Here is a 27614-nt window from a genome sequence, read left to right on the forward strand (position 1 = left end):
CGAATAATAAGATAAAAAAATTTAAAAATGAATTTTTTCTCATTTGTACGTTTACTTTATCCATTTTAAACCATAGCTGGATTTTACACTTTTTAATATGCGTTTTAACATTGTTATAAGTCTCAGTGCTCACTGGCATCCTTTCTCATCTCTCTGGAGAGCATACAACCAAAGTTGCCGAAAACTAGAGTTTACATGCTAATAGGCCAGTTGCTCATTATCAGTGCTTCATGGTCGGGCACACAACAGTTCCATTTGTGTGTTTTCTCAGTGAGGTGGTCTCTGACTCGACTCTACCTAAAAATCGAACTCCCGACTTGCCTCGCCTTCCACGAGAACACTCGCTGATTCTCAATGTGTAGGTCCATTTAAGAATTTAAAACAGGAGAAAGAATTGTTTATCCAAGTGGAATTTACTTAAATCAGTCTAGCTACTTAAATCGCTGCAAAAAATAATTACTAGATTTATCTGTTCTGACATAAAAACAAACAAAATGTAAACCATCGTTATTGTAGTTCGCTGCTCCATCTTGCATTCTCCAATCGATCTAGGTTATTTCTACTAAAGCACAAATGCAAGAAGTGAGTATGATGTCTAACGTCTCAGAAAATGTCTGTGTTTATGTTCATTTTAAATGCCGCAATATAGATTGCGGCTACCTCCGCGGTGTCACCTGGCTTTTAAAAACTGAAAAAAAAATTGTGACGTCTTTTGCTGCGGGTCATTATTTTTAGTTGTTTGATGTTTTTGTAATATTTTAGCCATACAAAGAATCTTCAATAACATCTTTGATTAGCTAGACGATAGGCAGGACACACTCAATTGTTTTAGACAAAACACGACAAAACCGCGTTCTCATGGAAAGTAATTTGCAAAACCTTAGTATTACCAGGCATTTAAAAAATATACTTGAGGTTGAGAACAATATTTGTTAGTAAAATAAATGTGCTTCTCGTAATACCTCTTTTTTATACGGATTTTTTAAAATTTTTGTTAGTATTAATAACGTGCGAATATTACCCAAAAGGGTTGTTATTTTAAAAACCTCTTTCTCCGAATACGATAACTCTATACTAGCAAGGCATGAATCGTAAGATGTTTTCATTGTTTACACAAAAGCTTGGTTTATCACTTTCTGTTACAAAAGGTATTTAAAAAAAGGAGATTTCGCCCCCCCCCCCCCCCCCTCCACACACACACACACACACACACACACACCTTCACGCTACTCGACGCTCCCGGTAGAATAGGCACGTTTCACAATAAAACGTCTTTGTCACTGTTTATGTAGTTCTGCACCACACAATTTACTCACGTGCCTTACACCATTCCCTAAAATCCCTTCCCGATTTTGATTTCAGATAATTATTCAGTAACAGACAAAACTATGTTAAAGTATTCTGTTAAAGACAAATCTCAGCCCGTCCTATGCCTAGATACACGAGATACAAAATCTCTGAAACCGAACATGACCGTCATATGGCTTACATTAGTCTTGCGGTGTTACTTGATGACTTTCTAAAACTGATATATTAAATTATTATTCAATTTTAAATTTAAACCGTTCTGTCCACGTATTAAAATTTAAAAAAAAATTCGGGTGGGGGGGGGGGAGGATTTAAAAAGCCGAACACCCCTCTAGGAAATCCAGGATCCCCCCCTGGTTAGCTTAACCCAGTAAGTAGTACATACTTGGGCGATGATATCTGATCCTTTTAATATATATATATATATATATACATTTACTTTATCCATTTATATATATCCAAAAGTATATCCATATATATATATATATATATATATATCCAAAAGTCCTAGAACATTTTTTACTACTGAGTCTCACATGAATATTTTCAGCTCTGCTCATTTTGATATTTTTACATGGATGAGATACATGAGCAATCCCAATAGCGACTGGATGGCAATTTTGACGCTTTAAAGAGATATGATAAATAATGCTCTTTAATCCAGAAAAGAAATACATATAAATACATTAGCGGTGTGTTATAACTCTTAAGGAGTGTATTTCATTTTCTTTTAATGAACTAATACCATTACAAAAACCAATAACTGATTCTCTGATCAGTTTGATCATGCAAAGAACTTAAACTAGCAGAACTTGAGATATAAAGCTGATGAACAGGGAGATTGACATTTTCTTATGCAAATTATTTGAATGTTCTGCCTTTTTAAACATTTATTAGAAACGAGAAAGAATGTCACCTTTCTGGATCTTTGTGTTATACGAGCCAGGTATATATTTTTTTATGTGGAGCTTATCAAATATCGTTTTGTCATACCACGACAGTCTTATTGTATTTCCATATTACTCTCTCCGTGTGTTGCTTTTGCCTTGTATCCTACCATACTTTATAAATGAGGCAGTGACAGATAAAAAGTAATCCCAAATCACTATTCAACTGTGTCAAATCTTCCACACATCTCAAAGCTACACCAAATCCCAAAATATTGACAACTCCCTCATTATGCTGTTTCAATCTCTTATATAAAGTCACTGCAGCATTTACTGGAGGTTAAAAGTACATTCCAAGTATGTTTAAATGTTGATAGGTTTCCCACAGTAAGCTGCTAGGTTGGCCTCTCGTAGTGCTTCAGCAACCGTCTGAAAAATCAATTGTGTTAGTTTTAATATGTCTGCATGTTAAAGTTCCTTTAGATAGAAAACTCATCACCCCACATTAAAATAAATTTTAAAAATGCAAAACTGATTACACAATATTGTAAACTTGTAACACTTGAAATCTTTTCTAGTTACTTGTAATGAAAAGAGACAAATTAACACAAATGGTAAAAAAAACACATATTAACCTCTTCAACATTAAATAGTTGGTCTGAATTTATTTGTAAATAATTTTTAAAAAACCATGAAAACATCCAAATTTTCAGATTTTTCAGGTCACTGGAAATGATTTTATTATCAGCATGCCTCTGCCCTTTCCATTACTGTTGATTTTTACGGTTGTGCTTTAAGCTACATGTAAGAATGAAAAGAACTTGCAGTCAATGCTTGATGTTGTGCACAAGTGGTATTATAAATGGCAGTTGACTCTGAATGTGGACAAAACTCAGATGGTTGGTTTCAGGACACCTTGTCTGCCTAGGACTGAAAATGTATTTGCATGTGGAAACTTTCATTTTATTTATTTCTACCTTTTCCTGTACTGTTGATTTGATAGGCTAAAAAATCAAGCAGTGTAGTACTTCAAGCTAAACAGACAGGCCAAAAGTGTGTGGAATTTGGTCAGAGCGATCAACAGATGCATGTTGATAATAATTTCCAGGTTCCAAGATGCATGAAACAAAGCTGTTACTTACAGGGTGAGCGTGACAGACCCTGGCGACATCTTCACAAGATGCTCCATACTCCATAGCTAACACTGCTTCATTGATTAATGTACCAGCAACCTAAAATACATTTCTACTATTAATTCACAAAAATAGCCAATTAACAAATTTACTACAAAAAGGTTACTTTTATTTTTATAGTGTAAATGCATCAAAATATTCAAAGATGTATAATATATAAGAATTGATCATAATAACACAAAATCAAATCTTAATAGGAGGAGGCAGATTTAAATGGTCTTTTTTATGTTTTTCTATGTTTCCAATGTTGTTATAAATTTTCTTTTTCAATTTTTAGACATTCTGATACTGACCAATAAACATATTTAAATGAAATCTGATTTTTTACCAATTCAACATAGGTTATATAAAAGAAATCAGTTATCAGATTTGTTTGAAAATAAATAAATAAATAAGTAGTTAAGAGGGTTATCTAACAAATAAGTGTATCAGTATTACCACAAACAACTAAACCCCTGATTACATTTGCCATACAATGTCTGTTCGGTGCTAGCGTACTGCCAGTAAATCCCTTTTCATGTGGTGTCTGTGCAGAGGCATATGGTGGCTGTGCAACTTTTATGGATCCACAGCCCCGATAGCCACTACAATTTTGTCAAGCAAAAAAATTTGGATACCATCACAAAGAGCTTGCGTATGATTATACAGTGCAAGTGGCAAATGTAATCTTGGCTTAAAGTCATAATAACTCTTCGTTTCGGCCAAAAAATGAATTTTCCTGGAGTAAACAACAATTTTCCCATACTTACCAATGATTAATGAATCCATTTTTACATTCAAAGTTAGTCCCTGGTTTTTTTCTAAAAAGTTTGGTTTTTTGTTAAAATCTCTTAAGAGATTTTAACATAGTATAGCCATCAATGGAGGTCACGTGGTCTAAAGACAAGCTCAGATATCAGAATAATAGCTATAACTGCCGTTTTTTGTGGTAAAACAGAATATATTATATTTCTATGAGTTATTCACAATGTTTTAATTGTGAAATATAGATCTCATACGAAGAGTTATTATCCCTTTAAGAACATCAGCAATCTACTTACGGAAGCAATTACATGACATCCCAATAACCTATCTGTCTCTTTGTCTCCGAGAACCTTGACAAACCCATCTGTGTCATTATTACACTTGGAGCGGCTGTTGGCAGCCAGTGGAAACTTCCCCACTGTGTATTTTACACCCTAGGTGCAAAAAAAAAAAAGTATTATTCCAAGAAAAAATAATGTAATAGCCAAGAGTAGCTACTTGTAGGTATACCTACTGTTTAAAATTTATCATTGCTACACTTTACTGTTTAAAAGCCACTTACTATTAAAAACAATGAAACTTTAAATAAAGAAAAGCGGTCAAATGTACAGACAAAAAACAGAAAATAAAGATGCAAAAAAGGTCATTTTGTCAATTTTGATGCAATAATAAATAATGCTTATAATAGCACTGTCAGTCAACACTGAATTATAATCATGCACAACAGTTTAAATGGTCAATAACATGAGCAGACCCAGAGATATTTTCTGACAGTATTCCAAAGTATCTATTTTGATCCATCCTCCATTTTGATGGACTTCCAACAGGAAAAAAATAAATACCAGTCAATATAAACTTAATAACCTGACTGTCCTCCGGAAGACCCAGAAGATGGTCTCAATCCACCCCTTCAATAAGATTACAGTTTCAGGACCATGAGAGTTCAAATTCACATGATGAAAGTCTCAATATTTGAAAAATGATGACAGTGCATAAATTAATATTACATAAGTAACATAATGTTTAAAGACATAAAAAAAACAATCCAACTACTTATGTGGAAATACAGAAATGTCAGAGCCTCAGGCCGATGAGAGTTAAAAGTCACAAATGCAAGTGTTTGAGAAAAAATTATAAAGGAAAACATAACAAAACTAGAAAAGCGCTCCGAGAGTGCAGACCTCTGCCAAGGCAGCAATTGTTGATTATTATTGATTATTGTCCTCTTTGGCCCACTTCTGACAGTTCCTGAAAATTTCATCAAAATCGGTCCATAACTTTTTGAGTTATGTTGATGACAGACAAACAAGGGTGAAAATATAACCTCCTTGGCAGAGGTAAATATAATTCCAATGAAGCTGCTATTCAAACTTTTAATCTTTGAGTTTGATATATATAGGCCCATATTTGATATATATATAGGCCCATAAGTCACAACTTAAGAAAAGCACAAAACAATAATGCACAAAATAGGAGACTACCAATTCTGATGCAATAATACATTATGTTTAACTGCACAGTCAACATCAAATTTTAATTTTGCACAGGTAACACCGACAAAAGTAAAATCATAAGGCTTCAGGCCCATCAGAGTTCAAGTTTATACTTAGAAAGTGCCAGAATGAGAAAAATGAAAATTTCACACAAAATTGCATAAATTCATTAATAAATGATAACCCAATTGACCTGGCTTTCTAATTTGAACTGCATGCCAATCCTAAAAATCATACTTATGAGTTAAATATAATAATAAGTAGCACAGTTTTCTTTTCATAATGTTTGCAGTAGCAGTGCAAAAAGATTATTGTCAATTTTGATGTCACATTACATAATAAGTTATAGAATAATTTTCACCAATTTTTGATTATTGACTATAAATAGCATGGACATGTAGAAAGTTTGATTACCATTCGGCTTCATGTCCATGGGAGCTCTGAGTCCCACAATGAATATGCCAAAAAAGATAATGAATATTTCACTAAAATGTATAACTTCCAGAAAAAGAAGCCAATTAAACTGCTTTTCCAACTCGGGCTGCATTTTAGTCCTGTGTTTCTTTTTTGAAAGTTTGAAAATCATAAGTAACATGGTTTTCCCATAATGGTCATCATGGCAGCAGCACCAAAAACTGTGTTTTCTTCTATTTTGATGCAACATTACATAATGCTTAATGGCATAATACATCAGTTTTTAATAATAAAATATACGTGCCATGGATTTTCAGAAAATATGACTAGCAAGGGTCTTCAAGCCCGTGGAGGTTTTAAGTCGCACCTTGAAAATGCCAATAAGTGAAAAAATTAACTTTTCACAAAAAACTGTTAAATTGCCAGAAAAATTTACCAAACAGACTGCGTTGCCTACTGAAGCTGTATGTTAGACCCATGTTTCTTTCCTGTAAGTTTGAGAACAGTAAGTGACATGATTTCCCTTAAATGGTCATCATAGAAGCAGTGCCCAAAATAGGGGTTTCTTCAAATTTTGATGCAACATTACATAATCTTTAACAGCATAATGACCATCAAATGTTATTAATAAAATATAAGTAACATGAACATTCAGAAAATGTGACAAGCAAAGGTCTTCAGGATCATGGAACTTTTAAGTCACACCTTGAAAATGCCAACATGTGAAAAATTAAATTTTCACAAAAAACTGTTTGACTGCAAAAAACAGACTGCATTGCCTACTGAAGCTGTATTTTAGTCCCATGTTTCTTTCCTGTAAGTTTGAGAACAATAAGTGACATGATTTTCTTTAAATGGTCATCATGGGAGCAGTGCTCAAAATAGGGGTTTCTTCAAATTTTGATGCATTATTACATAATGTTTAACAGCATAATGACCATCAATTTTTAATTATAAAATATTTGTATCACAGATATTCAGAAAATGTGACTAGCAAAGGTCTGCAGGCCCATGAAACTTCAAAGTCACATCTTGAAAATGCCAAAATGTAAACAAGACAGTACTGTTCTGAAATGGGTTTATTTCCATTTTTAACACTTTTTCAACATAAAACAAAATAAACATTTTACTGCCATTTTTATATGACCAACTAAGAAAATTGATTAGATGGGAAAAGTATCAATAGAACAGTGTTAAATGTCCAATTTCCTCCATTCTGAGATTCTGAACATAGTGGATGATTGAATCTGACAAACTGCAATGATATGAGTTTATTTCCATTTTTGACACTTTATTACACAATACATGATATTAAGTTTACCATCATTTTTACATAATCAACTAACAATGTTGTAAAGATGCAGGAAATATCAAACAAACACTTTTATGTATCTTATTAGTTCAATAATGAGACTGTTAACATGCCTAAGAATTAAATCTGAGAAAATTTGAAAAAACAGTATAACTTCTAAAATAATAGCCAGATTATGCCGATTTTCTAACTCAACCTGCGTTTTAGTAAGATTGACCACTCCTGTGAGTTTCATGACGATTGGCCCATCTGTTTTTCTTATATTGTGTTAACAATGTTGCATATATGTTGAAAAAAGTGAAAAAACAGCATAACTTCCCAAAAAATGGCCGGATCATGTTGATTTTCACACATGACCTGCGTATTATGAATATTCATCAGTTCTGTAAGTTTCAAACCAAAAGAAAAAACATTTTTCCACTTATCATGTTATCAGTGCTGCATATATTGAAAAAGTGAAAAAACAGCATAAATTCCCTAAAAGTGACCTGATCATGCTGATTTTCGAACTTGACCTGCGTATTATGAATATTCATCAGTTCTGTAAATTTGAATACAAAAAGAAATACAAAATTCCACTTATCGTGTTATCACTGAGTGCACGGCGACGGCGACGGCGACGACAGACGCAGGTGACAGCTATATGTACAGACACATCTGTGTCTGTACATAATAAAAATCTGTGATAAGCTGATCAGTTGACTGTGTCAAATGAAAAGTGTCTTTTTGTGACAATATATTTGGGAAAACTGAAATTTACATTGAAAAGACTGGCAAATCCAAGGACTTCAAATAGTAAAACGTTAATAATTTTGTCAAATCTATTCCAGTGTTTCTGAAATTTGTACAAATGATGCTTAACAACAATAAAAACCTGTTACAAGCTGATCAAATGACTGTGTTTAATGAAAAGTATCTTCTTTCGACAATATCCTTGAAAAAACTGAAAATTACACTGAAAAATCTGGCAAATTCCATGGCTTAAAATAGTTAAATGTTAATAATTTTGCAATGTGATTATAAAATAAAATAGCAAATGTGATGATTTGAGGTTGTTTGTGTAGGAGGTTGCAAATTACCTATAACTATTATCTGGAAAACAATATATACCCAAACAAGACTTCTCCTTACTATCAATGCCAGATGCAGATTACTCCTTACAATGGGTTTCTGGAATGGGTTGTTGTTATCACAGTATTTGACAATGTCCTAAATCTTGCCACATATCATGTATTGTACACATGGATAAGACATAGTGCTGCTCTTGATGCTGTCTTTCACTGCCAGCTTTTTCATGGTAAGGGTACTCTGGAAAAAGAACAATATAACTGAAAAAAATGAAATTATATTGAAAAGACTGGCAAATGCAATGACTTAAAATAGTTAATCGATAATAATTTTGTCAAATCTAGTCCAATATTTCTGAAATTTGTACAAATGATGCTTAACAACAATAGAAATCTGTGATAAGATGATCAGTTGACTGTATCTAATGAAAAGTGATTTTTGGGACAACAAATTTGGGACAACTGAAATTTACATTGAGAAGACTGGCAAAACACAGGACTTTAAAATAGTTAAACGTTAATAACTTTGTCAAATCTTGTCCAGTATTTCTGAAATTTGAATAAATGATGCTTAACAACAATAAAAATATGTGATAAGCTGATCAGTTAGACTGTGTCTAATGAAAAGTGTCTTTTGGGAACAATATATTTGGGAAAACTGAAATTTACATTGAAAAGACTGGCAAATTCCAGGACTTTAAATAGTTAAATGTTAATAATTTTGACAAATCGTGTCCAGTATTTCTGAAATTTGTACAAATGATGCTTAACAACAATAAAAATCTGTGATAAGATGATCTGTTGACTTTATCTAATGAAAAGTGTTTTTTGGGACAACATATTTGAGACAACTGAAAATTACACTGAAAACGCTGGCAAATTTCATGCCTTAAAATAGTTAAATGTTAATCCTTTTGACAAAACTTGTCCAGTGTTTCTGAAAATTGTCCGGAATCTTGCCACTTGTCATGTATTGTACACATGGAGAAGACATAGTGCTGCTCTTGGTGCTGTCTTTCAGTGCCTGCTTCTTCATGGTAAGGGTACTCTGGAAAAAGAACAATATAACTGAAAAATCTAAAAAATTACATTGAAAAGACTGGCAAATCCAATAACTTAAAATAGTTAAACGTTAATAATTTTGTCAAATCTAGTCCAATGTTTCTGAAATTTGTACAACTGATGCTTAACAACAATAAAAATCTGTGATAAGCCGATCAAATGACTGTGTCTAATGAAAAGTATTTTCTTCAGATGATATATTTGAGGAAACTGGAAATTACACTGAAAACACTGACAAATCCCATGACTCAAAACAGTTAAACGTTAATAATTTTGAAAAATATTGTCCAATGTTTCTGAAATCTGTACAAATGATGCTTAACAACAATGGAAATCTGTAGTAAGCTGATCAGTTGTCTGTGTCTTTTTTTAAGTGTCAAGTTTATTGGAAATTGATAATCAGAAAAGAGAGAATTAACCAATTTGAAAAGAAATATTTCAATATTGCAATGTATCATTTACTCTCAAAGAAAACAGCAAATGTAATGATTTGAGTTTGTTTGTGTAGGAGGTTGCAAATTACCTATAACTGTCATCTGGAAAACAATATATACCCATACAAGACTTCTTCTTGCTATCAATGCCAAATGTGATCCATGACAGCCAACCTGCTGAGAGTGAATGGCACCCTATGTGGACAAGTTGGGAATGCTGGAATTGATAACAGGTGACTACATACATCTTTTTCAATAGAAGTATATGAATCAGCCTTGAAACAGTTTTACAAATGGACCAATATCTGTACTTTAAAGCTGGAACATAATTTTATATCATGTTTTCAAACAAAGAAGTTGGTATTTTCTGGTCAAATGCACCCATTACTTGTCTACAAATTCCAGAGTTTACTAAATTAACAAGCAATCTCCACAGCTTCAGTAAGGTCGTTACCCACTACCTGACAACCCATTTCTTTGATATCCATCTTCATTCTAAGCAATACTTACTACACCCTTCCTCGTTGCTGTCATTGCTACAGTCACTGCTGTGGTAACATCTCCAAGTTAAGTTGATACAGCAACAATATTACCACATACAAACATATATGGCTGACATGTGTGATCCACAGGAAGACAATAAAAAATACATCTTTAAAACAATCTACTTTATTTTCAAGTGTCTTAAAACTGTTCCTTCACTTTCTTTGACAAAGCATTAAAATACCTGGGTAATTTACATTAAAATTCTTACATCACTAGCAGCACAAATCCACCTAAATATCAGAGATTTCATTGAACAAGATGAAAAACTTGCTGAAAGGCTGTGATTAAGCAGCATTACAGATTCAAAAATTCACTGAAATAAAGTGAAATATGTAAAGATCCAGAAGGCAATGAGATCTACTAATGAAGATTTATGAAACTCATGTTGTTATCTGACCATCTTGCAAATAAGCCTGCGGTCATTGTGTTTTATTATTTTTATTTTAGTATAGTCCTATGCCTCCTAGCACAGTGTAGTAATCTGGAGTCATTGTGTTCCATTGTGGCAGTATAGTCCTGTGCCTCCTAGAACAGTTTAGTAGTCTGGAGTCATTGTGTTCCATTGTGGCAGTATAGTCCTGTGCCTCCTAGAACAGTGTAGTAGTCTGGAGTCATTGTGTTCCATTGTGGCAGTATAGTCCTGTGCCTCCTAGAACAGTTTAGTAGTCTGGAGTCATTGTGTTCCATTGTGGCAGTATAGTCCTGTGTCTACTAGAACAGTGTAGTAGTCTGGAGTCATTGTGTTCCATTGTGGCAGTATAGTCCTGTGCCTTCTAGTACAGTGTAGTAGTCTGAAGTCATTGTGTTCCATTGTGGCAGTATAGTCCTGTGCCTCCTAGTACAGTGTAGTAGTCTGGAGTCATTGTGTTCCATTGTGGCAGTATAGTCCTGTGCCTCCTAGTACAGTGTAGTAGTCTGAAGTCATTGTGTTCCATTGTGGCAGTATAGTCCTGTGCCTCCAAGTACAGTGTAGTGTGGAGTCAGATGATGGACTGGAAAAGACTAAAAAAATCAACAATCAGGCTTTTCCTCAAGATCAAAAATATTAGAGTACATAATAAAAATTTTAATAGGTTTATTACATCAAATAAACTGCAAAGAAATATATTAAAAAATAAACTTTCCAAATAAAGTATTGTTGTAAGTCAAGGCAGAAGCATACACTGTACCAGTACTGAAAATTAAGAGGTGGGTTTACAGTGCTTTCTGAAACTCAGGATGGTAGTGCTAGTTCACGTAAGTGGACACTCCATGGGGGGTTTGTGTTACTCATAGTTCAGTTCATATATTACCATTTCGACAGATGACTCAAAAGAAACAAGAAAAAGGCCCACTTAAAAATTATATAAGAAGGAATAACGTCAGTTCTTCATTTTATTGCCTCACCTTCATAAGGCATTGGGTAATTGCAGATGAAAAGGGAATGGCAAAACTGAAGTAGATGACTGCGTGCAGTCTTGCTAGATCTCCAAGGGCGCTTTTAATCTACAGCGTCAACATTCTGAAGCATTTTGTAAAATCTTCACCAGCACATTGCATCGTGATGTGAACAGTGAACAACTGACACAGTCGATAACATATGTGTCCGTCACTTTAGATGTCTCATCCTGAATTCACCGATTAAGTTTGTCAATAGAATCTAAAACAAAACCAACTAAGAAAAGTGTCCTGATGTATGGTGAAACTCAGTGTGCAGAACGTTTGATGAAAATTCCGACTTTTCAGCGTCATCCTTTGCCTAGTCTACGCCATATAAAAATTGTTTAGTATAGATGGCGCTATGCAAGAGGTGAGACTTAGGATTTGTAAAGGACTGCGGCCAGTATCAGCAACAGGTTCACCGCCTGCTTTCTAAAAAACTCGTGCGAGGAACCGCAATAGATATGACCAGGGTCCAGGCACTGTGATATATATATTACGATATATTGTGATTTCTATTTATTAGAAAGACTCAAGGTCGAGAGCTTCAACGAAGCGTCAATCTGATTGGCTTAAAGTTAAGGAAACAATACAGGAACCGTCCAATGAAATTCTTTTATACAATAATTATTCCTGTTTATTGTTTTAGTAAACAGCAAAGAGACAATGTCTACACAGCCGCTGCATGGTAAGTTTTATTTTTTATTCAAAACTGAAATTCTGTAGCAAGTTCAATGTAAGCCCACACAGCGCCTTTTTATCCGTCGTTCATTTTTATGTGATTAATTAATATTCTAAATGAAATTCTTTAAAATTTCTTGTCACATGACGATTTGCTGATCATTCTGGTAATGGTACAAATGTATATATACTATATATAGTTTACATCACAAACTACCAAATAAAGATACAGAATTCTATGTATCCCGTTAACATGGTTTCTTTAATTTATTGTACATATTGCAGATGATAGCTGATATGGAAAATGAAATAAGAAGAACAGTGTGCTCGTAAGTTGTGTGCGTGTTTGTATAATCAGACTGTATGTGTTTTATAATACAACGGGCCTAAAACTACTCTTGCAATTTTTTGTTGTTATATAAATTAAAAAAAGATTAAATTTGTTCATAATAAGAAAGTAAGATATCCTATTCTTTATTTACATTAATGAAGTGGTCAGTTTGAATGTCTGTAATGTAAATATCAAAAACGATATATTGATAGTATTTCTTTCTATTTTACTTTTTACTTTGAACAGGCAAGGCCACTGTAAGAGTTTTCTTAACCAACAACTATTTAAAAGCCAAAGTGGTGGGCAGGAGAACTGCCCTTGGGGGATGGGACCCCCAGAAAGGTGTGAACCTGTCAAGGTTCACTGATATGGGGGTCCCATTTGTGTTCCATTTTTTCCTTCAGTTGATGTCAAAGACACAACAACTACTGTGACAGAGCTCGTGAAGTAGAGAGGTAAGATAGAATAGAATAGGTCAATAGAACAGGTATCAATTTATGACACTGATGACATGTGATTGTGCATGTACACACACACACACCAGGGGCGGATTTAGGCCGTCTTCTGGGTCTTCTGGAAGACGGTCAGATTTTTAAGTTAACATTGACGGGTGTCTAATTTTTCTGTCGGAAGACGGTCATAAATGGAGGATGAATCAACAAAGATAATTTGGAAGACTGTCAGAAAATTTCTCTGGATCCGCCCCTGCACACACACACACACACACACAATCAAAGGCACTGTACTTGCATGCACAAGCAAAGTCTGGCCTTTGACATATTTAAGAAGATACTTTATCTTCTGAAAATTAATGTTTTTGTTGTGTAAAGATTGAACACACATAATGTTGATCTGAAAATTCAATTTAATTCTGTTCTTTCAGTTGATACCAAACTGAAAGACAAGAACAATGTAACACCTGTAAACCCACTAAGTATGGAGGAGATAGGTAAGACAGGAATCTCAGTAAAATAGTTATGACTTTTAATATACTTATGAAACATGCGTGCACACACACACATACACTAACAAACACACATACACGCACGCACATACACACCACAAGCATGTTGCTCAAGCAAAGTCTTTAGCATACTTAAGAAGATAATTTATTTTTAAGTCATTTAAATATTTGAATGTGTCTTCCATAAATTGTAATACTGAGTCCTGTTTGAACATGCGCAGATATGGAATGTTAAGTTTTTATTAGATATCATTTTTTCTTTAGCCAATATCAAAGACACAAAGACTGTGTCAGATGCTGAAGGCATCAAAGAAAAAGGTAAGACAATAAGCTTAGGACAACTTACGGGAAGTCATTTACCACATTTAAAAACGTAAACACACACACAGATGGTCTCTAGTGGGAGACTCTGATGCACAAACACTGAGTTCAAATTCACTGTTCAGTGATCTAAATTTTTGAATGGGTCTTCGACTATGTTAAATAATGTATTGAATTCTTGTTGTGCACAGGTATGAAATGTTTAATTTGTTTTCCTGTCTTTCTTCAGTCAATATCAATGACACAACAACTGTGAAAGCAGACGTGAAGGAGAGAGGTAAGACAGTAGGGTCAACAAAATAGTAGGGTCAATATTTATTATACTGATGGAATGTGATTGTGCATGTACACACACACACACACACACACACACACACACACACACACTCCTTATGTTGTGCCAACACAGTTTGTGCTTTTGGCAAGTTAAAAATAATATTGGCAGAATTGTTTATTCCAAATACTGGTAAAAGTGTTTCATTGAAGCTTCATACATGAAATATGATGTCGCACTGACTTATTGAACATTTTATACTTTTGCCTCTTAGTAAGTATTATACATTTCAGCTCCAAAGAATCGCCGCCAATCTAGGTGGAGGAGGGTATTGAATCTGTTCACGTCTTGCTTCAGACGGAGGGCACAAACATAAATGGTTATTATTATTATTATTATTAATTAATTAAATAATTCTAAGCACTTCAGACATTAAGAATTGAAGAAAAGTCAACAGTATTTTTAAAAGAATAGATTTATTATACATTTATAGAGAAGTTCTTTTTGTTTGTGTCTTTGTTTTGGTGGTATCATAACTTAGTAAGCTTTCAGTTTTTTAGAAGAGAACTGTCAAACAGCTGTAAAACTGTACATTAAAGAAATAAATTAATTATATCACAGCAGCCAGGAGCTGGTGGTTGTAGAGTTACTGACAACATCTATTTACACCTAACTGAATACACATTTTAACTGAATTATATTTTAATATTTTCATCTTTTATTTTTTAGGGTCGTCAGTGCAGAACTATCATTGCCTCAGTAGAAGACAGTTAAAAAACTGCAAAATGTCATTCTCTAAATTTTACAATAAAATATTAATATTTTTTATCAAATGAGTTTTGTTTTTCTTTTCTTAATTGAGGGTACCATTGGGGAGGGGTGTTCACAGTTCACAGGAAATAAAACCATTAATTTACAAATCACAGTAAACAAAACTTTATGCATATCTCACCAACAATGCTAGTTGAAAATCATGAAAATTACGAATTACCAGGTATAAGGCTTAGTAAGACTTTTTTTTACAATAAATGAAGCACTATAGTAATTACCTTTTTCCAATAAAACAACATTTGATTTAAGTTTTAAAGTTTGAAGTTTATCTCAAATTTTTTATCAAATTCTTTTTTATTTCATTTATTAAACTTAAGAAATAAACTATACATGGTACAAACTTTTAACTATATTCAAATACATACATAAACACTCATACTAACACACATGTACCCTACCATACGGCTCAATTACTGACAACTTCACTTTTGGTTTTATATTCCAGTATGTTCATGTTTAAATACAATAGATATATAGTTCAAACTCCTAGGAATTCACTTGAAAAGCAAACTTGCTTTAGACAAAAACGGTTTTCTAGATCACTTGCAACTTTTACAGATAATGTATATGTGCAATATTGAGAGTATTTTCATCTTTTATTTTTTAGGGTCGTCAGTGCAGAACTATCATTGCCTCTGTAGAAGCATCTGGTGGTTACATCGGTTACAGGGGAGAAACGGGGAAAAAAACTTATCTATGTTATTAACACTGATAGTTAAATAATTGGGAGAGATCTTCAACTGGATGATATCTTGACAGAAAGAATGGAGAAAACAACAAAACGAAATATGGGGATCCCACCCATCCAGCAAGTTCTCTTTTTAAAGTAGTTCTTGACTCTCTGCAGTATTTTAATTCCACTTTTAGGCCTAGTTCATAATTTTTATTGTCCAGTGTTTTATTTTAGTATTATCTCTCAAAGGATAACAATAGCCTATATTTATATTTTAATATTTTTCTTGTCTGAATAAATTCTTACTAAATTTTTACTTTATCTTACCTTACTTGTACTATTGCTATAGCCATGTTACATGTATTATCATAAAAATATTGTAAATAGCGGCAACAAGTTCTTTTTCTGATACAATTCTTTTGTTGTCATTTTCAAATTGATTAAAGGATTTAAAATCTTTTACAAACTGCTCTTGCCCGTTGCCAACGCCCTCAGTTCAGGTCTATCATTTAAAATCAAATGTTTTATTGTATAAAATATAACATGTATAAAACCACATACTTCGTTGGAATAATCTAGCTTTGTTTAATACTGTGCATGAACCCAAAAATAAAGCTCTAGTATAATCAAAATAGAAATATCAAGACTTCTTGAACAAGATGGATCACATTAGAATCCCCCCCCTCCCCTCTCATCCTGCCCCCTTTCTACTGATACCATACAAACAAGCCACCTTCCAAAACTCAGCGTGAGGTCAAAAGTTCACGGATAGGATATGCCATGTACAGGTGATTAGGGGAGATAGGTGGTGTCTTTTTGCGTTTTTTTTATTCTGCCAATTTTGAGAAGAAATATCAGTATCTTTCACTGCACTTAGTAAAAATAAATTAAATTAAGCCAATTTTCTTTCCTTTATTACGTAATTCGTCGGATGTAATTACATACAACAAATTCCTAGAAAACCTTTACCCCCTCTTGTGAATGCAATGTGTCGTCTGCAGAGCTCAGCGTCTGCCACCACGCTGGATGCTTCGCGCTTCCCGGGAGCTGAACAGTTAACGCGGTCTGAAAAATTTTAGGGAGAGGCAGATGGAAAAGAGAGGGATCTTGGTATCTATAAAGTTCTACTTGGTGAAGCTGGAGATTTGGGCTAGTTTTAATCTTTTCATTAAAAGTTTGCCACATACTCTGTCTTTCAGTGACCCTATGCAACCAAAATATTTTGCTGGCATCCTGATACATTTTCCACTTCTGTCTCCCCCCTAAAATGGTCCACACTCAATAATCAATAATCGTATGGCAATTTTATACAGACAATTGACCCACTTTTATGCCCATGCAGCTAACAACGAGTTTTATGGCTGTGGAGTGATACACGTCTGCAATATAAAATTTATTACTAATTACATAATTTACAAACAGTGTGTGCGGATCAAAAGTGTCCCAATTCGTGAGCAAAAGGGAACATTACTTTTTGAAAATAATTAAAAAATTAGAGACAAGCCAAAATCAGAAAAAAATTCATTTTTTCTCTTATATGCAAATTAGGTCTTCTGAAGTAATATAAGACTGGCCGGAAGTGATGTTCATATCAGAGATTTGTAATGATGATGATCTTGATGACCTTGGTGATTTTAATGGTGATTCAAAAAAAATCTTATCAAAGTTTTCAGTTAATTGTTATCTGGTGAGAAAGAAAGTTTCTGCACTAACGCAATCATTCTACCAGTAAAGAATAGATAGTAAACGCGTTTCCGAGATGCACTGCAGACGACACGACATTTGGGGGAAAATCGCACACCTAAGATATTAGGTTAAAATAATGATATATAGGTAAAAATGCATGTCTAAATTTTCCATTAAATTTGTGACTGCATTTCTATTTATTTGTGTTCGACAAGGGTGAATTTTATAGGGATATTGTCTTTCTGTTTTTTTTTTTTTTTTTTTTTTTTTTTTTTTTTTTTTTTTTTTTTTTTTTTTTAAGCGAAAATTGGGCATAGGCCCTAACAGTTAAAATATCCAGAAATAAAAAGATTTCAAAATTTAAAATCTTCTTGGTCACTACGATTCCTCGTCGTGGTGGTTCACGGGGAAATTTTTAAGATAACTTGTAATTATAAAAATTGATAACGCGCTTCTTAATAATGTTCATGATTAACAAGTAAATTACGCTCAAACTTAAAATCGCCTTGACTTGTGTCAAAATTACATTTTTCATTAGACTTTTTGGATTGTGTCGAAATGAGTTTTTTAGTCTTCTCTTACTGTTTAAGTGCGGAAAATAGGCCTAGCTGTTTGTTGTAAATAAACTCAAGTTTGATATAGCAACAAGTCAAGTTGGAAGCATTTGTTCATTGTGCTTATTTTGAGAAGGGGGTACCAATATCTTTCATTGCATTTACTAAAAAGACTCAAAGATATCTATCCCCTTCCCAACACAACACTTAACGTGTAAAGCCCCCTTTACATTGGATGGCGTCCTTTCTGCGTCCAGCAGTACGGCCCCATTTGAGAGTTAAAAAATTATAATACTTTACGTGCCGACAACTGGCCGATCATTGAGCATTCATTCTGATACAAAATCAATGCTCGTGCCTCCTTATTAAGACCACAGCAATGCCAAATTTCATGGTCGCAGAAAGGACGCAGAAAGGACGCCGTCCAGTGTCAAGGGGGTATAAGTAAATACACATTTCCTTAGATAGACTATTATTCCATTCTGTGAATGTAATATGCCGATTCCCTAAAGCCCCCTTTACACTGGACGGCGTCCTTTCTGCGTCCCTCAGTGCGACCTCGTTTGAGAGTAAAAAATATTTTACGTGATGACAACTCGCCGATCACTGAGAATTCACTCTGCAACCAAAGCGATGCTTGTGCCTCCTTTCTACACGACCACAGCGATGCCAGTTTTATTGTCGCACAAAGGATGCAAAAAGACGCCATCCAGTGGAAAGGGGGTTTAACAGACGCTCTCTTGTGTGGTGCTTGCCACCAACTACAGTGTACCGTAGAGAATAGAACATGTCAATATGTGAACCTTACATAATGAAAAAAAAACTTTGCCATGTGATCAATAAGACTCCAAATATATGTGTGAAGATCGATTTGTGGTCAAATTATCAAAACTCATATAGATATCTTTTATTTTTAATGAAAATTGCAAACAGGTTACAGGGGCGGATTAAGGATTATTTGAAGGGAGGGGGGTTCCGCGGAGATCAGTTATCAACGGCTTACTAGCTGTTACTCATCTGGCCAGTTTGCATTCTGAGATATTTTTTTCAAAATTATACAGCTGCTTGTCTTTCCCATTTCGATGAATAATATTTCTTCGAATATCGAAATGATATAAAGAAATATTTACCGCAAATTGTAATCGCTCCTCATTGCTCTTGTTGGCACTCTCTCCATGTCCAGCGGTACTTGTAGTGCCCAGTCCACCGAATACTTGTTACAAAACAGATAATAACATTGAGTTCTCTTGCACATTTCGTTATCATAAATTCCCCAGTAAGATTGATTAAGATTCCTTTTATCATGTCTTAGCAAATTGATTTTGAGAAGCGCGTGCACACACACCCTCACCCACCCCCCACCCCACACACACACACACACACAGGAGAGAGAGAGAGAGAGAGAGAGAGAGCAGGTTAAATTTCTTAGGTGATAGGAACAATCAACAAAGATCAACATAAACCGTCTCGAATCGGACTTCTCACAACATTTTCCCCTTTCTTTAAACTTAACAAATTCAAGCCATCAAATTATGTAAGATTTTACCTCAAATTACCAAATATCATATCATCTCCATACATACAGGTAGACATACTGTCAAAAGATACTGGTAGATCAACTTAAACAGTTTTGAGTAAGAATTCTCACAATATTTGTTTTTTTTAGTTCTTTTATTTTTTTGAAACAAAGTCAAGTTGTTACATCATCTAAGATTTAATTAAAAATATGATATTGCATACATGGACATACTTTATGAACATTTCTGTAGTTGTCGTACATTTGTAACCTAAATTTCTTTGTCTTGGAAACTCGCTGATGAAAAGAGTATGTGTACTTATCTAAATACAAGTAATCTACAGGCCTTTTCTATATTTTGGCTATACACAAGACTTGACGAAACTCTCCCTGATATCTTTTATTTTATAAGTTTTTTTTTTTTTTGTTCTAAGTGTATTTTGTGATAACCCTGTAAGAATGTTAGCATGGCTTTATTATGAATTTTCGATAAAAAAAACTAGTAGAATACTTTAACATAACAAGAAACAAAGATGACTGTGCTGCTTTTAGTGGTTTCTTTCGACAGGATTTACGGTTTATTACGAGGCGGTCTATCTATACTACACTGAAGCTTCGACTTCATAACGAATAACGTTATTATGTCCACGACTGAAGGCATCCGTAACTGTTTTTGGATTAAAATACTCTAGATTCAGCAGAATTATCATATCAAAAACACCAAAAAGTGATATCTCAAATCTACCGGAGAAGTGTATTTTCATTTTTTTTTCCGTTATTAGATTATACATTTAATTCTCATGCCTAGATTACATTTGAAAAGTGTACTGTGCGATGGAATCGTAAACGATTTTCCATGCATTTTTTAAAATTTTATTTTGCATCGTAAGTGGCTACGGGCTACAGCGAATACGTTTACATTACGGACGGGTTAATGTTATTGTTATAATGTTAATGATTTCACAATTAACTCTTATGCCTAGATTACACTAGAAAAGTGTGTCGTGCGTTTTTATTATTTTTTTTAACGTCGTACGGGCTACGGCGAATACGTTTACATTACAGATAGCTAGGTTAATGTTAATGTTAATGTTAATCAATCGCCAAAATATTAATTTTATTACGAAACATTGCTTTTTTACACAGATACTGAGGAATTGAATCTCGAGCTGGACCAACCATTGTACTTCATATCTGCTCATTAATGACAAAATCCCCGCAATACTACTTGTACACAACAAGTAGACTGTCCTGCAGGTAGTTGCAACAGGTTTAATCAGCCCATGGGTACACAATGATGCTTTAAGGACTTCTTTAAAGCCTTCTGCTGCTGCTCCGCAGAGACGGAATAAATATAAAACATCGATGCATGTATCAGACTATTTCGAAAATAGATTATTTACCAGAATAAAATGGCGATTGTTTTATTTATTATTACTTTTACATGAGACTGAGCTCTCGGTTTTATTCTACCGGATTTCATTGCTGACAAAATCGATACTGGAGACGACGTAAAGCGGTTATGTTGACGTGGATAAAGATATCAAATCCTAACTTGAGCTTTAACTAAAGCGTTTTACGTAACAGACAAGAGACTATGATAAAAGCCAACCATAACGAACAATACAGCCGAAAAAACAATGTAAAAATATATGGCATCCCGGAGTCTGAATCGGGCGATCAGACAACTTCTGCCCTAGTAACTAAAACATTAAAAGAGAAGATACAGGAAGAGGTGAAAGGCGGTGAAAGGCCAGGATTCCCGGCAAACCAGGGGAACCCAGGCCGATCATCTTAAAGTTAAAAAACACAGAGATAAAATCCCGTATCATGCGCAAAAGGGGTGAGCTAAAAAGGTCCGACAGAGCCCTGAGGCTAGCAGACGATGTTACAAAAGAAAATAAGGAACTACTTAAATTGCTGAATGACCATCCAGAATGCGAAAGTGCGTGGTATTTCAATGGCAGCATTTATGCCAAGATTAACGGCAAGGAAGGCAAGAAAAAATTCGACATCGGGGACGATATTGGGACAAAAATTCGCCACTAAAACCTTAACTCTATAATTTTGCTGCAAGTAAAATCGATTGAAACGATAAATTTCATTTCTTGATTTGTACAGAATAGTGCAAAAAAAGTAAATAATTAATTAGGTTCTCTGTAGAATTAATACATAGAAATCATACATGTAAAAAGTTGTGATTAGGCCTATAGGATGTAAATAAGGAACTCTGTTTTGTTTCCAATTAAATTTAGTATTATCTTTATTGCTAGTATAATGTTTTCTACATCCACGACAAACACAGAGAAAAGGTGCGCTTTACGTCTAATCACATAGACTGAATGTTTGCCGAAATGGTATTATTATGCTTGGCACAAGAGCACACAATTATGGAATTCTATTCATGTATATTATTCCTCCGCGCATCAGTTGTTCTCAGCGCATCAGTGCGGAAATCTTCTGTCAGTGAATCCGTGGATGATGTGTGTGAATACCTGAGAAAAGACCAGCTACTTATGACTATAGAAATAGGAAGTGTGAATGAGAGCGTGATGATCGATGTTGTCTGTGTGGGAGGAGAACATGTATGTAAGTCTTGGTGTGTGTGGCTCCAGACTGAGTTAAGATATTTTCAGCTTGGTATTTTCTCATCTATGTATCTACATAACTACATATATATCATCTTAAGTTTCTTCCGAAATGATACGTTTATAAAAAAACTGTACGAAACCCCTAAAAATGAAATAAAATGGGAAAGGTTCTTTAATAAAGCAATAACATGGAATCTTATCTACAATCGTCTCCTGACAGATATAAAAGAATCCAAACTCAGATGGTTTAACTTTAGATGTATTCATAGAATTCTAGGGACAAAATACTTACTGTTCAAATATAAAATAGCGGATAATCCTCATTGCAATTTATGTAGCACAAGGATGGAAACAATTGAACATCTATTCATAGATTGTAATCTCGCAAAAAATTTGTGGAAGCAAATCGAAAACTGGTTTAGGGAAGAAAAGGGAGCCAATATTCATATTTCTGCATCGGATATTATCCTCGGAAATAATGATGAGAAATTGAATTCATTGATTTCCCAGGTAAAATATTACATTTACAGTAAATCAAAAAATGGGGGACATCTGTCCTTTAGGGACATCGAATGCTATCTGTGTTAGAGAAAAAATGCTGTGCTTATCAATATCTTATTTACTAATGAAAATGATGAGCCATCAGTAGTAGTTATAAGTGTCTGTCTGTGTGTGTGTGAGAGAGAGAAGTAAGTGTGAGGTAAAAAAGAATTCTTGTATTCTGTAATTAACATTACCTAAGTTCAATAAAAAAAAATAAATTAAAAAAAAGAGGCTAAACTGAACAGAAGAACAGGTCCAATAGTGCTGTATCATCCTCACCGATCTTCTCTTGATGGATGACAGCCTGGCCCTTGTGAAAAATATTGAGAAAAACGTAAAGCGTGTGCTGGGGTTGCCAGACACCTTTTTTCTAGACCTTCTTCATGCCATTTTCTTTAGTTTTTTTTTCTTTTACAGATCTTGTATCAATGCTCCAACTTGAACATTCCCGGGCCCATCATAATACGTTGATAAAAAACGAATAAAGCAATGAAAGATTGGTGAGGGCACTTTCTACAATAAAACACCAACACTAAAAGTAATGATTAAAGATACCGAAATTTCTGCTAACTGTTGTCTTTTTCCCGTCATTCGTTTTAGTCTAAATCATCATTTTGTGCATTGTCTTCAAATATTCATGAAGCACAGATTTTGGGAGAGGGGCAACTGCCACATTGAAGCCCACGTAATCCTCTAGCTCATTTCATTTACACTAAGATCTAATAAACGGTATATTAGATCTTAGATTTACAAGCACACTTACCACATCGTCACCATGATAACAATATAACCTCTTTCTGTAAAATAGCAAAATTTATGTCCACAATCAACTGATTTTGTAAGAATGAAAACATCAATTGAATAACATGACTATAAACTAATGTTATGAGATATACTTGTAGTATGTTTAACCTGAAGCTAGAGGATGAACAAGGACTGTGAGAAGTCGTTCTCTGTTATGAGTTCCTGACCACTCCTCTATGTCCAACCTTATCAGTAAAATACGTCGGGTGTGTTCTATGCCAAGTAAGTGTCTCGTCTGTCAAGCTGCAGGCAAATATGACATCAGTGCAAACACTGAATCGCCGAAAAGGAGAAGGGAGGTGGGGGGCAACGAGAAATTTACTCACTTGAAGTTGGCCGTGGACCGACTGGGGTCTCGGTCCTCGATGAAATGTATCAAGAATTTGTTTATAAATAGGTACTCTTTTTTCATATAAATTAAATTCATGACATTTGGAAACTTTTAAAATAAGTGAATTCAGTATAAAAAGTTCTGAGTATCTAAAAAATTTATTATGATACTCCGGAGAAATTATAAGAAAAATTATCATATCAGCGTCCTCTGTCATTTATCACTGTCTTCACTAGCACAATATGATGAAATTCATGGACAACGTCACAATCATGTTGAGATAGACTCTGAGGTCAAATACTGTAGCATAATCACTGTTGTAACTCAACTTCCTCTATTTTCCCGGACCATTACATAGGCCTACCTGTCAACATTGACAATTGCCAGAGAGGAAGATTCCCGCGCATGCCCTACGTCCCCCACCCGACACACACCCATAGACACACGCACACACACACACACACACACACACACACACACACAAAACTATTTTTTATGCTTTGCAAAGTAACACCTCGGTTAGAAATGTGTTGTTAGCAGTTAGCTATTAGCTAGTAGAATACTTTGACTACACAAAATGATACAGAAAAATCAAATTTGCAATTAAGAACTTTATTATATTCCAATTCAAGTCATTCAATGTTTCAAAAATTTCATCAGCTGTTTTACAACTTGGTCATACTAACAGCCTGTTTTAATCAATGATCAAAACAAGTCAATTTTTGCGCTCCGATATTTCAGTCTATATCGATCCGTTATGTGGCTTTCATCGGGGATTCAACTTTTTGCACACCTCAGGTAGAGGTGACACTCACGTCCTAAGCCTCACATTTTATGTTACTGAAACATTTTTGAAATATTGTTGAGATTTCTTTGTGAAGTCCCAAATATCTCAATAAATCATTTTTTAATTAAAAAAGTTATCATTCTGTCCTTCAAACCGCAATCTGTACTACTCTTTTTAACCCCATTGCCTATGGGGACAGTTCAGCAAAAGCACTAAATCTCATTCATTAGCACTTCTGTCTTATGTTTTCTGATGTATTCTGGATAATTGCACAAATAGGCCCTAGTGCATATATGAAAATGTGCAATATTTCGTGCAAGTCGGCAAACATACTTGATGTGATAACATATGCTGTGACTTATTTTAATGTGGTAATCATCGACAGTTTGTGTAGTTCAAAAATAACAAACTTGGATTTCACGTAAATTCTGTCGGCACTTATGTTTTATCTGTAACTGACAGTAGGATACATACTGTCACGGCGTAGGGATTTAAGTCGTTTTTTCATTAGGTTGCGTCGCGTTCGTTGTGTGTAAAAACGCTAATTTCAAAGAAAAATTGCCGATAATTTCTTTCTCTTTTAATTTTTTTAAATTTCAATTTCAAGACATGATAGACGAGTATCTAAGCTTTATTTTTTATTCATAGTGGCAACATTTCAGAGGAAGAATTTGATAGAGTAAATCAGCGCTAAATTATAACGTCACGGTGATTTTCTAGCATAACAACAGCATAACATTTGCTGGAACTTATTTTAATTTGAGTTTTTTAGTCGTAGCGTTGACGCTTTGCCAGTTAATTTTCTAGTGCTGCGTTTTTAGTAATGGCACTCTTTCTCATTAGACGTCATCCTTGAATTCGAAGTCCATCTTTGTGAATTACTATAGTTGAAACATACGGTAGTTATATAAGTAGAAAAGATAAATCTGAACAGGTTTTTTAGTTGTAAAAGTTTGTATAACCTGGTGTATTTAAGTTAAAGGACAACAGTAAACACCCGAACGCACTCAAAAATCAATTTCCCCGACTCTCCCAAACCTTTTATACCATCATCCATACCCTCCCCCCCTTCATTTTTGTGCCATTTTTTTTAAACAACATATTTCCTTTTAATCCAACTTTCTCAATTGAATGGCTCGTCGACATCTAATTTAAACTAAAATATCATATTGTCATTTCCAATGGATTATTGGGTAATTTCTTTATGAAATTTTTATTCCCCCTCCCCGCCTCGCGTTATGTCTTCACTAACACAATGGGGTGATATTTGTGGAGTCCATCACAATCATGGTTGAGACAGCATCAGAATCAAAACACCGGAGTCTCTATCGTAAGGTCTAGTTGGTCAAACATAGCAAAAACTGCTCAGATATTCAAATCAGTGAACCTTATTGAGTCATATGAAGAAAGCCAGTGACCTACATAATGTCGTTTCAATTTGGGGTTGATCTGAAGGATCTGAAGTTAATTTTCGTCTGGCTTTTTTTAAATATACTGAACACAAACGTCGTCCAATGTATTTTTAATGTTGTAAAGTACAAATGAAGTTTCATCCATAAAGTATTGGTGAGAGTTGAAAAGGAAAGGCGGTCACTTCAGCCTGCCACCTCCCCCTACCATGAATGTAATGGGATGGACAGCCTGGTAGGAGACGTCACTGCCTCAGTGCTGAGTGATCAGGAAGTGGAGCGAAGGCGGCTTAGATATTAAGTATACGATTATCGTAATTTCAGCCATATCAGTATAACGTTTGAAGAAATCAATGTTAGGTATTTGGTGATAAGTTACTTGTGATTTATTTTTGAAAAGTATTGTGACATCCGTTTGCTTAAAAGTGGTTTTGACCATTTCCCAACATTTTCCCCATGTACCATTTGATTTATTTCCTCCTTCACTTCATCTCATCACGTCTCATAAAACAAAGGAAGATGCAGTTGCACTTCATGTTCAGTATTTTGACCTTCTTCGGTAGAAATAGTAGTGGCAGTGGATGTGTACTGTGAGAAATGGCCAAGGAGGGGAAAATGCTGTGAAATGACTTGTGAGGGTCTGGCTATTGGCATGTTGATATTTACATGTAGTGAACGGTTGGTAGTGGAATTATAGAATATGATATAGGTAAAGTAATGAACGTCCATTTCCTAAGTAAAGAACATAATTCAAGTATTAAGGAGGTATAGTAATAAACTTCCATTTCGAATATTGGCAAGATTTCATAATTTAATATTTAATATTTCGTTTCATTAAAATGTGTGAGCTAAATTGAAGTTATATTGATTTCTGCGTGACATATTATAAGATCAACCTTTCAAGACATAGGGTGCAAGCTGATAGCCCGAAATGCTGTTTGGAGCGGATTTGGAAAGGCTCTGTCTAAAAGTGTCTTTTACGTGTTTTTTTAAATATAACATTACGAATTTGAGGTCTTTTACGAATTAAATGTAACATATTTAAAACGTAATGATATATCAGAATGCATGGTCATCAGTTAAAAACTTGCTTTATTGTATTGAAATATGTTCTATACTATCTTATTGTCAAGTTTGTCACACGTGACATGTAAAATGATACTATTTGTGGTATTCTTCAGCAAGACAGCAAGGGATGACTTCAAGTTTAGATGGGAATTAAGTACGCACAAATACACACATTTTATGTCGGTTTAAAGCACAATATTTTTCTATAATATTCAGAATTCTGTAATATTGAGTTTCACCTAAATCACCAAAGGACACATTATCGAAATCGGTGATAAATTCTACAAGTCCGGTGTCGAATTTTTAATTTCTCTTTTTACCAGCGTGAGTATATTCTTCAGTCTCAGATACTCAAAATTGACTGAAATCTA

The 27614-nt window shown here is 34.3% G+C and overlaps 1 protein-coding gene and 1 long non-coding RNA gene across 2 annotated transcripts in view; both read right to left on the reverse strand.

Annotated features, from left to right (window-relative positions):
* LOC147762137 (uncharacterized) overlaps positions 1-27614 on the reverse strand; it is a 169606-nt gene that overhangs the window by 135293 nt on the left and 6699 nt on the right. The window lies entirely within an intron of this gene.
* On the reverse strand, positions 1946-4600 carry LOC106163142 (uncharacterized). Its single transcript, XR_015334131.1, has 3 exons — positions 4429-4600; positions 3338-3427; positions 1946-2624 (listed from the first exon to the last, which is right to left on the reverse strand). It is a non-coding gene; the product is annotated as an uncharacterized LOC106163142 (long non-coding RNA).

Source organism: Lingula anatina, chromosome 4 (genome assembly GCF_051362555.1).
Source record: "Lingula anatina isolate TDL-2025a chromosome 4, LinAna3.0, whole genome shotgun sequence".
In the NCBI taxonomy this organism is placed as follows: domain Eukaryota; kingdom Metazoa; phylum Brachiopoda; class Lingulata; order Lingulida; family Lingulidae; genus Lingula; species Lingula anatina.